Raw genomic sequence first — 15,735 nt, forward strand, 5'->3', positions numbered from 1 at the left:
ATTTACATAGCACAATAAATCAAAAAAAAATTTACATAAGTAGTACAATGGGAGGTCTTGGCATTATTTTAGCTGTCTCTTCCTGGCAACCCTAATAATACAAAACATAGAAGTATAAAGAACCAATTTTATAGGTTTTCTTTCTAAATAATTATTATATTTTTGTTTTATAATTTGTATCTGAAACCTGCTTATTTGACAAAGGAATAACATTGGCAGAGGTTTCTGAACTACTATTTGAAAGACTTTAATAGTCTGTCGTATTGTTATTTAAGTAAAATTCGTAATTATTGACGTAATCATAATTTTTCTTATTTTAAAGCCTCTTTGCCTTGCACGTAAATCGATCTACTACGTATATGGTAATACGTAGCTTTGAGTACGATTAACTAGTCCTACGGGTTGAGGGCAATCAGGTTCCTTGATCCCAGTCTACAGTTGGAAGTAGGCAAATAATACCGATACCTGATATACGTAAATACAACTGAAACCGAATTATTTAATAGTACACACAACGGTTGAACATTTGAACAACAAAAAAATTTAATAAGGAACATTTGAAGATAAATTCATAGACAAAAATGATAAACAATGTTTAATTAAGTATCTGTATTATTGTAATGCACAGAATAGTTGGCGGCAAATTATCTTCGACCATCATTCAATATCAAAGTATATTGTTTTTTATTCAAATTAAATAAACCTATTCTGGCTACGAGAGGACGTTCATAGATCTATATAGACTGCGTTTGAATGCCGTATTGAAAAATTATTCGGTGATTTGTGGTGTGTTTATCGATCAGAAGATATTAACTGTAATATGCACATAATAACTCATGGTACGTAAAAATCCGTCAGCATTTTCCTCATTACCTTGGACAATGACTAAACATATCGTCGGACGTGATTTTGTAATTCTTAAATAGTATGATGACCTAATTCTGATTGGTCAGGGACGCAATATGCATACTCTTTAGTTTTATAATCCGTGAGTATCTGTGGATCCCGAGGGTATCTCTAGATATATTCCGTCGTTATTTTTAAATAAAAATACGTTACTAAGATATCTGAGATAATGGAAAAGAAGTAAAAGATTTTTTTTATAGAACAGGGGGCAAACGGGCAAGACCTGATGTTAAGTGATACCGCCGCCCATGGACACTCGCAATGCCAGAGGGCTCGCGAGTGCGTTGCCAGGCCTATAAAAGAGATAATAATATAATATTGACGTAAATGAGAAATACTGTATACGTTTGTCATTAGTATCAATAATAAGGCGACACGTGTAAGTAGATAGGCCTATGTGATATGTACAACAAATTTACTGAGTTAAAAGTTCCTTAATTACGTGCTCGTATATTGGATGTATATTTAACAAAGCGGCGATTGCATTTTACAATCAAAACGCAACACGCACCCTATTTAGCCGTGTTATTTTATCATAAGGAAGTGGTGCAATCACGCAATAAGATTTTAAATGGATTTTAATTGTAAAGTATCGATTCGATTTATTTAAAACTATCTCGTAATTGTGGTGGTTTCTTAGTAGGTTTAGAGTCACACAATGCAGCGCCATTTCAATATTTATTTAAATCGCTAGAGATGTAAAATCTGAGAAAAAAAAATCTACTAGCATACATACATATATTAGTTCATATAGATCAAATGTAGTATCAACTGTATCAGTATTAACTGTGGTGGATAAGGGGCCGTAAGCATATTTACTGTAAGTTACCCCCCCCCCCCCTCCTTTTGTCAGCAAAAATAAGCAAAGCTTTTAAAAATGATAAAAGAAGAATGAAGTACGTGATTCGTAATAATAAGTAGGTAAGAATGAAGAACGTGTTTATTTATTTTAGGAATCCTCGAAAATGTATTTCGTTTTCAAGTCTAGACAATGTGGGTAAGATATATGTAATAAAATAAATCATTACTGTTGAGGTTAATCACCAAATAAGAAAATCAAACGCTCCCCTGCCCCTATAGTGCTTAAATAATATTTGAACACTCCCTAACCATGAATTGCATAAAATTAAGAGTAAGAATATAAATATCGAGTTGTCGATCACAAATTCACAAATCTCGAATCAATCAGATAGCGGGTCAAATCCATTCAATGCTTTTTAATATAATATGACAATAATGGTTACTAGTAGATTAGTTACAATCTAATTACTTACTTAGAATTTGTTATAAACTTTATGTAATTAATTATTTAAAATTATGTAAGTTTTCACTCACTAATAAACTTTGCAATTCAACTTCGTTTATATAAATGTTAATAGAGCATTTGTAAGATATCTGCAAAGATATAGTTTCTATCGGATTACCTATGCCAATCAAGATGTTCTTTTAATTTTAGAATAATAAATATAAAAAGAACATTACAAGCTTATAAATAGTAAATCCTAAATAAAAAAGGGGAGTCCTAAATAATCTCGCGATACAACCTGGCTACAACTGGCGGTTGGCCAGCAGACATTGCAATTTTTCCGGGACTTCTGATTATTCTAATTAGTATTGTAAGCATTTCTCATAAACATTTAATTACTGTGTGTGATAGTATTGTCTTTTATTTACATAACTTTTACACATTTAAAGAAAAACACTTTTTAACGGATTATAGATATGTATTATTATATTTAAACTTATAATTATTTGTACATAATTTTAAATTTAAACCGACGTTTCGCGTGCTTTACAGCGTGCGTGGTCACGGTGACTGAAGACAAAGGTGTTTATTTATTGTTGATTATGTCTATGGACATAAGACATAGACGACACACAAAATCAGCAGTCTGTGAACACACACTAGATAGGCCTAATCACTACATACGCTTTGACCAACCGAAAGTACTTGCGAAAGAAAAAAGATTCTTCCCAAGATTGGTACGCGAAGCCATTGAAATCAAAAAACACGCTAATTTCAATAGAGAGGACGGCCTAAAATTATCAAACACCTGGGATCCAATAATATCCAAATTAAAATCTCAAAATAAACAACCCGCGAAAATGGAGGACACCGTGAGCAATTTCTGCAAAAACCCTACATCTTTTAGTCGATACCAACTCCGGGGAAATAAATACAGATAACACAACATTTTCTGCAGCTGTAATACTTTTTGACATTTAACACCTTTGTCTTCAGTCACCGTGACCACGCACGCTGTAAAGCACGCGAAACGTCGGTTTAAATTTAAAATTATGTACAAATAATTATAAGTTTAAATATAATAATACATATCTATAATCCGTTAAAAAGTGTTTTTCTTTACTGTGTGTGATGTTTCGTCTTAATATGATTTTTTACTAAGCTTACCTTTTAAGAAGCTACATACTTTTACCAATTCTTAAATGGCCGGCAACGCGAGCCCTCTGGCATTGAGAGTGTCCATGGGCGGCGGTATCACTTAACATCAGGTGAGCCTCCTGCCCGTTTGCCCCCTGTTCTATAAAAAAAAAAAAAATACTTAGGGCCTGTTTCACAATGTATGGATAAAGTGCCAAATAGCTATGCAACACATAAATTATTCGAAAGATAAAAGTTCCAAATAAGAAACTTCACATTTCATGACGTATAGCGCTATCTGACAGTCGTGAAACGCAAAAATACTATTTATCATACCAATAAGTAACAAATAGCTTATTTGGAACTTATCCGGACATTGTGAAACAGGCCCTTAACATGACAGCGTTGGCGGAACGTCGTGAAGCGCATCACATCTGCGCCTTCTACCACATAGCGATCACGACCGCTCTGGCAAGAGCGTACAGAATGAGAAGAATACCTAACATACTCTGATAACTACATAATTTGGAACATTTTGCTATGCTACCCCATAGAGATTGTTCGCTTTTCTGGAGAACCCTAAGTACTCTCTTTAGCCTTCCTTAGAGTTCAAGGACTAAACAAAAAAATACTCGAAATGGTTCAACCGTTAATTAATATTGAGTGATCGTATTGTATGAAATATAATTAGAAGTTCTAAATGATCTTGTCTCTTGTTGATATCAGATTTCGTTAGGGTAAACCCTGTAAACATTGATTTATTGAATACGAAATTGAAAGAAGGTTATTTTAAGGTCTATATACTCGGGATATATCTGAGTATACATACTTTCAATATAGAAAAAAATATTGATACTAAAATGGTGTCAATACATTGAACTTGATTATCAACTGATAATTCTGGTCACTATCACAAATCGTGTGAAAGTATATTTATCTTATTGAAATTATCAGTGATTCAATACACAATGTATATGCTTTTTGTCATAAGTGTCTAGTCCAGTTGAAATGTATTAATAAATCCTGTATTTTAATAATTTAATGCAATGAAATATATCCTTCTTATAAACTTTTTACAAAGCACATTTAAACTTTACCAATGAGTAACAAAAGATTCGCTCGATTCGATTAATTGTGATTGCGTTACGTAATACGATACGAAACGCGTTTCTTTTGTTTATTGATCCTCCGATTATAAAAATCGATACTACTGAAGGGTTTTCAGTAACCGTTTCATGCCTAGGCAATACACTCATCAGCCATCTGGCGTTTCAGGTGTCGGTGGACGGCGGTTAGGACTTTGTCTATATCACCCTTGTTGATAAATAAATGTCACGTTTAATAATAAGATTATATAATAAAAAAATATTGTGAAATTGTAGAGCTACCCCCTATACCAATACAGTTTGTAGGCCATAGCGAATGTGATGCAAACAGAGCTACGAAATAAGGCCCACATACGAGACACAGTTTCATATCGTGCGAATATTTGGCAATCGAGTAAACGGTGAAAACGCCATTGTTCGGCTTTTAATGCTTAGTGCTATTTATATATTTATAGTATTTATTCTAACTTAAATTAAAATCTTAAGTGGTATTCAAATGTTTATACAATTATTAGACAATTCTAGCTGTGTTTCAGAGTAGTTTCGATTAGTGTTGAATTTCCTTATTTGTATGTAATCCCATAATTTAAAAGTTATATGATCTTTAGTGAATTTGGCCTGTTGGTGGGTCTGAGGTTTAAAGGCTTTATTTTCTCAAAAAAGGCAAAAATTCCAACACAAAACAATACTTCAGTTAAACATAACATTGTAGTCGTTCTCATATTTAATCACAAATCGTAAAAGTAACTAAAGACACGAATAGAAACCAATTATAAGAAAATGAAATTAAAAGTAATTTTGTTTGACATATTCACCCAGCCTCGATTTGAATGCATTGAAAGAAGTAATATTTTTTATATTTGTGGGTAGTTTACATGCTGTTTGTCCTTCTCTAATACTTTAAACATGAACTTTGACCATACCAAGTTAACATTATGTTAATGTTATATATATGAAAATAAATTATTAAAAAGACTTTGTTTTTTTTCCTTTAGCCTGTGAATCTCGGCCCTGAGGTCATGCTTTTAAACTACGTAACTTAAATTAGTATTGTGTGTACTTCCATATAATGTGGGAGTTGCAATGACGACGATATTGTCATATTTAGTTTTAGGGTATGATTAAAAAAGAAGACTTAAGGCTAAGTCAATTCATTTCATTTATTCCAATTAGACCACCTGAACTGGTACTTTTGAAGGTTAAATAAAATATAAAGATAGTTCTAGTTGCCCATTCCAAAAGAAACTTGTGGAGAAAAATGGGCATAGATAACTCCACACTCCACTCTTTTAAAATAGAATTTACAATATTTGTATACATTATTTAAATAAATGTGAAGACAGTGTACTTTTAGAATAAAACAGGTCTATTATTGTATTGTTAGTATACATGTTCGTCACATGTAGAATATTATATAAGCAATAAATGATGTGTGAGTTAAAAATAAATAACAAAAATATGTAAGATTAGATCAGCAACCAATTGATTTTGTCGCGGCTCGATGATTGTCCTTTGGACAGGATGTTTCCAAGCTAGTCTTACGTCAAACATGTATTTGATTTTGATCAGATGGGCAAGGCCTAGACTTGAACCTGGAAGACGACGATGCGATTACGCACGTACTCCACTGTGACCTTCGCACCAAATTGGGCAACTCAGATGTTGAGCTCGCACAGCAGATGCTCATGACGGAGACAGGGAAACTGTTACCGCGCCTCCCGAACCCTCTCCTAATCCTCTGTTGGATTTTAGTGGGCAGGTGACCATTGCACCATACGGACTGAACCCCACACTCCCCGAGTCATTTTTAAATCGTTGCCCGACGCCGGGTTCAGTAAATTGATTTACCGAAAAAAAAATGCCTAGAAATTGCCCTGATATTGTTAAGGTGAAGAAATGAAGTTTTTTATATAAAAGAGGGCAAACGGGGAGGAGGCTCACACTATGTTAAGTGATACCGGACATAGACACTCACATTGCCAGGGGGCTTGTAAGTGCGTCGCCGGCATTTAAATAAGGTTTTTTTCTTGAAGGAACCTGAGTAGATTTGTAAATAACATCGGGACACAGCAGGTTCCACATAGAGTTTGGGCGCGATAAAACTTAAAAAGAATCCTATTAAAGACACTTCTTTATACAGATACTTATGTAATTTTATTTATCCTTTATTATATTTATCAATTATATTTGACGTCAATCTACTACTAAATATAATAATTAGCTAGATATTGATTTTACACTGATGTTATTAGCAATTTAAGGTGATAGGTGATGCATATATTAAACAATTAATAATAATTTTTGATTACAGCTCTTTTTACGGTGCAAAAATTTCATATCTTTCAGTGGATATTCATGGTATTTAAAAAAAAGTACGCGTCGAATTGTCAATTTCTGGTATTTCAAAGTAGGTTAAAATATATGACTTTTAAGTATGTTTCCTTCTCAAGATAATTGAAAAAACATTATGTTTTTCAGCGTTATTATAAACACATTTACTTAATCTTTAGTTCATAAAGCAAACGCACTGTAAAAAAATAATAACAAAGGATAATTACTATGAGGAGACAAGATGTCTACTAATTGTATTATATATTTTTATATCGAATTGTATTATATATATATATATAAATTGAAATAATTAATTGCATTAATTGGATTAGGTTTAGATTTACTCTAGGCAAACCCTATTCTACTATGAGCCGGGAGAGCCATCCTTTTTTAAATATATTACTTTTGTCCAAATAACTATGTATTTTATGTATTTTTGCAATGGCGCTACCTTATATAATATTTATTTCTCACATTGGTTACCTGAAAGAGATCGCTTGAAATCGATGTCGCCTGTTAATAACTTGTCTGGTACCTTCTTGGATACCAGACAAGTTAGACAACAAGATATGAGACCGATCCATTCCCGTATGTTCCGGCATCTGGACATGTTTATAGTGCCTGACCGTCTCCGTCCCTGAAACGACCTGCAACAAGTATCGATATTGACGCAAAACGTGTTCGAGATATAAATGACATTTATCAATTGATAAAGCTTTAAAATGCGAAGGAATATATTTCATAGTACGTTGAAATCATATATAAAAGTTATTAATTACAGTAAAGAAACCATTTAAACTCATAATTTAACAGTTATACATGATATTAATTAAACCTCATATTTATTTCTGGTTTAAAACGATACATGTAATTTAATATTATGACGGCTTCCGCAAAACTCTTTTGTTTAAATGAGTCCGAGGTTTTACTTTGTTTTATACACAAAGAGTATAAAGTCTCATTCGAATGAATTCTTCAAGAGAAATTGCTTTTGGAACTGGCAACAATACTTAATTATTGTAGATGACACAGCTCTTCGGCGCTATTTTTCAAACTCTTTTGTGACATTCCATTTTTGAATTCTAAGGATTGTCCACAAGTAACTATAAAGGTTTTTATTAAAAGCAACTCCATCTATTTTCTTCATTTGTTTGGATTTGGGTTTAGTAGTAAAACATTAACCAGGTACATTCTACTGTTTTTCAATTTGACAACATCGGCATCGGTATTAGTAGTACCTTCGATGCCATTTCAGATTTTGACTGTATATATATTTTTTAATGTAATATTTTAGAACACAGCATTGTGATTCATGCCTTTTAAGATTAGCTTTTAATTTATTTGGTTTTGTGAATGTATAAGGCTGCAGGTGTATTTGTTTTAATATATTTTTTGCACCCTTGATATTTCTTGTTTTATTTTCCTGATGAATTTGTTAGCGATCAACCCGTTGCGTCCTTAATTTATGGAATCTAAATGTATATGTACCAAATGTATAATGCAACAAAGTATTAATTAATAAATAATTATAAGCTTGGATTTTAGTATGTTTAATAGTAATTACAATTACTTTCTTGCTGTAGTTAATACACATAAAGCCCGGGATTAAATTGGATTCCCGATTCACCGATCAAGTTTAAGGGTTGATTAGAAGGCGGATTACTTACTCAACAAATTGATGAAATATTCTCTGTGTGCTTGCTTGTGCTAATAGGACTTCATACTCCATTGGGTTTCAAACATATGCTGTAATCCTCCCTATAACGCGACATACCTGGACCGCTTTATACTAAATCGCTTATAACTTATATTTTTGGAACAATAAAAAAAGTAGGAACACGAATTTAATAAATTTGTTTAGTTTTGGGACGGAAATCGCGTTTTAGGAATACGCGTTAAGGTAGGTAATGACCAACGTTACGAGGTGTAATGTAACATTCGCATCGAGTATGTTAGGCTTTGTTCTAAAATCGGCATAACATGCTCGTCAGAACTCTGTGCTCCGTTTTCGCCGTTAGTTCACTCAAGATGGCCGACGAATTGCAAGAGCGTACTGACCGAACCTCGTAACACTCAAAGGATTCGCCAAAAAACCGATAGCCGAAGCACTCAAAACGAGCAACGAGTGGCTAGCAGTTTACGTAACACGACATACTGACTGCACGAATGCTCGCTGTGTAACATGTTACATTACACCTCGTAACGTTGGTCAGTACCCACCTTTATAGGGAGATTACTCCACTTTTGCCCCCTGTTCTATTAAAAAAAAACTATGTAACTTCAACCTACGTTACTTATTTAACGCAAAACTCTTTAAAACTTCAAAACTTTTTGTACATATTGTATACTATTTAGACATATATGTAACGACAATTCTCTATGACGCCTTTTGATCGTTTGACATGAAATTAAGCATGTTACCTTAAATATATAAAAAATATTGACTTTTATGTAACGTTCATCGACTGTCCATGACTCGACTGATGAAGCGAAACTTAATTAAGTGCCTTTTGCTATGGTTTGCTGATGCAACGACAACCTTGAAAGGGTGTGAAAGGCAAACACGAGATTGTAAATGTTTGGTGTTGTGTTTCATACTAAATATTGAAACACCGGTTCGTTTGGAGACATTTTTAAATAAGGCATTTTAATAAATGGAAAACGGGCTGCTGGGGAAAAACGGCGGGATGTCAATAAAAAAATAAAATAAATCAGTGACGCTACAATCTTTTTAGGTGTTGGCCTCAGATTTCTGAATCTGTTTTTATGATCATTTTTAAATCTAAAAGACTTTTGTGTCCAAGGCAAGCCGGTTTCCTCACGATGTTTTCCTTTGCCGTTCAAGCGAATTTTAAATGCGCACACAGAAACATTGTCTATTGGTTAACAGCCGGATCCCGAAACTCAGCGATGTCGAGTCCTCCTCGAGTCGCACGCTGGAGCCAACACTGCTATCATGTTTTTGGTGATCCGGCCGGCCATAGACTTTCACATTGCCCGAGGGCTTGCAAGTGCATTGCAGGCTTTTGTACGGTTTTTTACGCTCTTTTCTTGATTGGATATTGATCATAGACAAGTACCTACATCGACAATACGAATACAGATTAAACAATAGTGGACATTATTACTATTTATAAAACTTTAATGTAGCTGCTCATCTGGCGATTGCCTTCTCCAGTAATTCTGGTGGTTTCTATTAGCATCCGCCACCTTGACTCAAGTCTATATGCTATAGCATCTTATGTTGTTCTAGATGACATTTGTGGGTTTGATTGTTGGTGCTTCGGTTAGTTATGGTTGTCTATAGTGATAACTGGATGGTTCTGGTCTAGTTCCATCGCTGAAATTCTTTTACCTTTTTCAAATTTACTTTGGTATTTAATTAGTTTAAATATGGGCTTATTTATAATAAATTTGTTTACCGGTGGTGACATTGTACATTTGATAGTATAGATATATATACAGATTTATATAGATATAAAGCTCCATCATAAGTTTCGCGTTGAGAGCTAAAAGTATTTAGTCAATTTAAAATGTATGGAGAAAGGCAAAAGCCTTAAGTGGCTGCATTAAATTATTTTCAGTCGTTTAAAGTTGCATTATATGCATTGCAGTTTTTGTATGCAACTGAGCAGAAACCACAAAACGTTGGGAAACACAAACTAGTACGGTTAATTTTCAACGCCTGTGTGACTTTGAATATTTTTCAATAATTCATTAAAATGTTTGTATTGGATATATTATATATATACATTGCATTAGGTATTATTAACGTGAACAAGTCCATTTTAAAGTATCGTATTATCTTAATATATCTAATTTAAGTTAGTTAACTTTTAATGAGGAAATTTATGGATATTTTTAAAAGAAGTAATAATTTTATATGTACATTAAATCTATGATATAGACAACTTAAAAAAAGCAGATTAAAAAAAACTGTTAACCGAAAACGATGTATTAATACAACTTTGCTTTGCATTTAATATGAATTCAGTATAGAGAGATACCTATATAATAAACAAAGATCACAGACTATATTAGAAGTATGTCAGGGACTATTAATTTCAGTAGCAGGTCATGGCATCATTTTCGTCGTACAAGAAATACTACTTGTTGTAATCCAAATTATATATATAATTAAGAAACAAATTTTAAATCAATTAAGATTTTTTGTCATTAATATGCATATGCCTGCACTGACATACATACACGACATAGTTCTAATGTATTCTTGATTGTCTATGTCCGCGATGAAATGGAAAGTTCGCGTGGGAATTGTCCTATTGCGACAATTTATGCATTTCAAAAGGCTTTTTATGTTTTCTTGACTAAAGATGCCTTTATCTTGATTGATTGAAAGTCAATTTTCTATTCAGATTTTCTGCGCGTATGGATTTCCCAATCAAGTTCATGATTGGATCGACAGTCTAATATAAATTTAATTTCTTTATTTCACATAAAATGTGATCGACACAGCTACGCCTTTATACTATATATTACCCTTTTTTTTCGTGTATATTAATACAAGTGTTAAGATTACAGGCATGCTTATAAACGCAAGAGTATTCTGAAGATGGCTTCGTCTCTTGAGAACGAAAATCAGAACGTTGGCGTATTTCGTTCGACTGTTATTGGTCAAACGGAAAGACAGTATCGGTTTGATTAGACTAGTTGACCAATCACAATCAAACAATCCGCGTCGTGTCTTCGTTGTGCGTTCTATATATCCCATGGTCTGAGAATAAGTTTTATTTAATCTGTGCTCCCGGTAGTTTAAACAATAGAAGTTTATTTCCGATAACAAACAATAACCAACAAAATGAGGAAGTCTTAATAATAATCCAGTTAAGGTTTGCATTACAAGTATTCTTCGCTAATCCATTTACAGTATATTTTAAATATACATATGAAACCTTCAAAGTAGTATGAAAATCTGTTTGTGATTACGTAACGAATTGAAAATAAAAATATGTCAGTTTAAGAGATATTGATTTTGTTATATTAATTTATGTATAATAAATTAATTGTTATTTTCATTTTATTTACAAAAAATAATGTTATATCAAAGTTATATACGTACAAATTTATTTACATGAGAATTATAATTAAAATTATTTAAAATATTGTATTATAGGACATTATTTTTGTTGGGGTTTTTATTTTTATTTAAAAATATGTCTCTATAAGTAAGTAAATTTATATTTTTTAACTTTAATTTACTAATTTCGCTTAATATTTATTGTTTATGGTCCGTGATAAGAGGTGGTTAATGTAAAAGTCACTTGTACATATTAAAAAAATTGCAGCTTCTTACCATAAATAAATAAATAGCTGGAACAAAGAAACTCGAAAAATTTAGAAAATTAATCGAATGTCTAAGTATACCTACTTCCAGACTTCTTATTAAGACGAATCTTAAACAGAATTAAACTAAAAAAGCTTTATATTATCAAAGGTTACATTACTTTGAAACTATTTAAGGGGCACCAGTGATTAAAATGACGTCCCTCCAACCTGAATCCCTTTGTTAAGAATTTTAATTCAGCATAGTTCGCCGAAATATGCTTTGTGCTGGGTTTTATTAAAACGACTTTGTTGATATTTTTACCTAGGCGCCCCTAGAAAACTATTTTTAATTAAAAAAGAGTAGTGTTAGCCTACTGGCTTCAGCTACTCTCATCACTGACGTCTAGGTTTGATCCTGTCTATGTACGCATTTAACATTCGCTCAAACGGCAAAAGAAAATACCGAGAGGAAATGGGCTCATAAAGTCGACGTCGTGTGGTATGCACAGGAGGCCTACTTGCCTATTATATTGACAAACGATGAAACAGATGTATAAAACTGATGCCCAGACCTAAATATTCATTATAACTTAATCTTCTGGTTAATGTTTATTTTGTTTATAATTCTTAAGTCACATAGTATAGACTATGACAAATACCTATATAGATATACATAGAAAATTAAATTGGAAATTAATTTGGGTAAATATACACAACGACACGCAATACTCGTCGAGCGAGTTTGCTTATCTTGCCGAAGCCGCGTACAAATTATTTGAAGAAATCTATTAGGTATGAGGGTGTGCAACTATTTAATCAATTGCCATCTCAAATTCGCAATATTGGATTGTTTGACAAATTCAAAAAGGCAGTAAAGATGCATGTTAGAATGAACATAAGTTGACTAAAATTGTGACGGCTAATGGCGACGTGTATTTCGCTCGTATATACATATTAATATTATTTTTCATGTAAATAAAATATTTCTGTTTTTGTAATGAGAAATAAAGTTCTTTAAACATTTAATATAGGTTAATTATAATAATATTTTATTCTATATTTTGTAGCATAATCTATGATTTATTGCTACTACAAAAAGCTATCGCGGAATGTGGTTAAAAAGTGTATTAAGAATATCCATAGTGCAAAATCACCTACATCATGAGCACACCCCACATACACACCATCACGTACATACCCTCACTTTTACACCATCACACAACACAGCCTTGTAGTAAAATGTATGATGTATTCCATTTTTGGCTATATTTTCAGTGTATTTGTTTGTGAATAATATATATAATTTATGATAGCTGTAGGATTACGAAATAAATAAATAATATACTGACCAAGGCATATGGGCACAGTAATCACGGAAAACATTACCCATTAACCAGTTCACCTATCTTTCACAACGATAATTCATTAATACGAATGCTAATAGGCAATTAGGAAGTAAGATGAATTTTTTAATACTGCTCTGATTGTTTTGTGTTCCACGTGTTTCACTTTTACGTGAGTTTATTTCCTTGCAGCGAAAGTTAAATGTAACGGTTAATTTATACATTCGTGACGCTCTATTGGAGATTGGGACTATAAACTATATGGCTTATTCTGGAGGGTTCTGCCCATATTGATAAGGGATATAAAAGGATTTGCGTAGAGATGTGGCGTCACTGCATCTTCTACCGCTATTACCACGGATAGGAGTTATTCAAATTTTACCTGCATTTGAGTTTGATCATCGGATGTCAAAGCAGAATTACACCCGTATCAACTCCATGTACGTCGTTTCACAACTAAACGTTTTTTGAGACAGTTTTTGTCGCCCACTACGTTTTTCTGTTTTCATGATACTTTAGAAAACATATTCAAAGTTAATCCGACGCCATATTGACAGCTTGCTTCGTTTCAAGTTTGAAAGTGGAAGTAAATTTAAATTGACAGTAATAGAATATATTAATAAAATGTTATATATATATAAGTTTAATTACTTTTAATTAATTAAACGTCATCGATCCAAGTCATTTGCCTCGCTGTTTGATCAAATGGCTGAACATCTTTCAGGCCGCTAGTTAAACGGCGACGTTTAGTTATAAGGCTAGGCTTTTAATTGAACGGTTAATTTAGCTAGTTGGCTGCGACATATATATAGGCAGTTTAGGTTTGAGCTATTAAAGATTGCCATATAAAATTGTTGCATGTTGCAAAATTTGTATTGTGTATAGCATTTCTGTGTACGGAAGTTATAATTTATGATTTATTGTTCACATTGCAATAAAAATTAAATAACCATTGAATGTTAAATTGTGTTATAATCGATTTGCTATATTGCTAACAGTATTATTGTATAACGATTATATCGTTTGGTAATTTCCTTTTACAACATGTACATGATGGTTGAATTGCAAAGAGATATCCGAGTTCGTATTGAATCCGTATTGAACCGAAATAGTGCTATAGGGTTTATACTCCGTTTCACAATTTAACGGTAGATTATACAATTGGTGGACAGAATGTATATTCAATTAAAATGTGATATCTGCGGGCACGAGGCAACCGCCAGTAAAGCAAAAAAGCGGTAGAACCATCCTTTTCTCGAAACAGTTGGGTTATTTTCGATTATAACTTCCTTGTAGGAAGCTAATCTAAATTATAAAAAAAATTGGTGTATAAATTGACTTCGCAATCGCAGTAAACAATTGAATTTAATATATTACTTATGAGATACCTTGTGTTTTCACGTGATGGATTTCTGTGTATTTATTTAAAACATTAAAGATTTTCAATATTTATATGCTCAGTGTAAGATGTTGGATTAGCTAATTACGTAAATTAAAACAGAATTCCCTTAAGGGACTGATTTTAAATTATGATAAATAAATTTCTTGGTTTCTCGCAACAGTAGAAGAACTGAGTAGCCTAACTTTTTACACGTTATGTTGGCTTAAACGTTTAGTTAACAATAATAATATTTAGTAAAAAAATGTACACGCTTTATTCTTACCATATCTCGTTTGTTTTGCTTTATGAGGCGAATCATTGTAAGGTTTTAATTTTCGAAGTGAAACTTCGTTAGGCGTAGGAGGGTTTTTTACGGATGAAACGCAATAACTATAATGTTAGAGAGTGATTCAGACCGATTGAGAGAGAGTGAGGAAGGGCGAACGTAGCATGAAGCAAATAGCCATGGAGCAAAGGTAGGCAGAAAGCAAGTGAGAGATCGAGAGTGAAAGTTAGATAGAGTGAACGATAGATAGATGTGACGTGGACATGGAGCGAGAGGTGGAAGATAGCTAAGTGAGAAAGATTGTGAGAGAGAGTAAGGGAGATCGCGAAAAATACACGGTTTTCGTTTAGTAGTTACATATTAGAACTTTAGATGGAAATTCTGTCGCATTTATAGAGCTAATACTGATAACTTAACCAACCGATATTGCAAGTATAAAATTACGTAATTTTCGAAAATAGAATTAATTTTAGCGGGCGGCTAGTGTGCGTTTCGCGCTCTAATTATTCAAAGAAATGTCAACTTTTGTGCTTTTAATGTCCTTGGTCTTCAATTAACCTAATTAACTGAGATTCGGTTAATAAATTAGCGCTTTTGAGTATTAGAAGGCTGCGGGTCAGGGACTCCGCAGTGATTTACTAGTAATGCAGTTCAGAGAAGGGAGGGGCTAAGGGGAAAGCTTCAATACTTGCTTAGGTTTTATATTTTCTAGG

General features: G+C 32.8%; 1 protein-coding gene across 1 annotated transcript in view; it reads left to right on the forward strand.

Moving 5' to 3' along the window:
* The window catches only part of LOC111000978, a 56,526-nt gene that overhangs the window by 1,104 nt on the left and 39,687 nt on the right, over positions 1-15,735 (forward strand). The gene's annotated exons all lie outside the window — the stretch shown is intronic.

Source organism: Pieris rapae, chromosome 20 (assembly GCF_905147795.1).
Source record: "Pieris rapae chromosome 20, ilPieRapa1.1, whole genome shotgun sequence".
In the NCBI taxonomy this organism is placed as follows: Eukaryota; Metazoa; Arthropoda; class Insecta; order Lepidoptera; family Pieridae; genus Pieris; species Pieris rapae.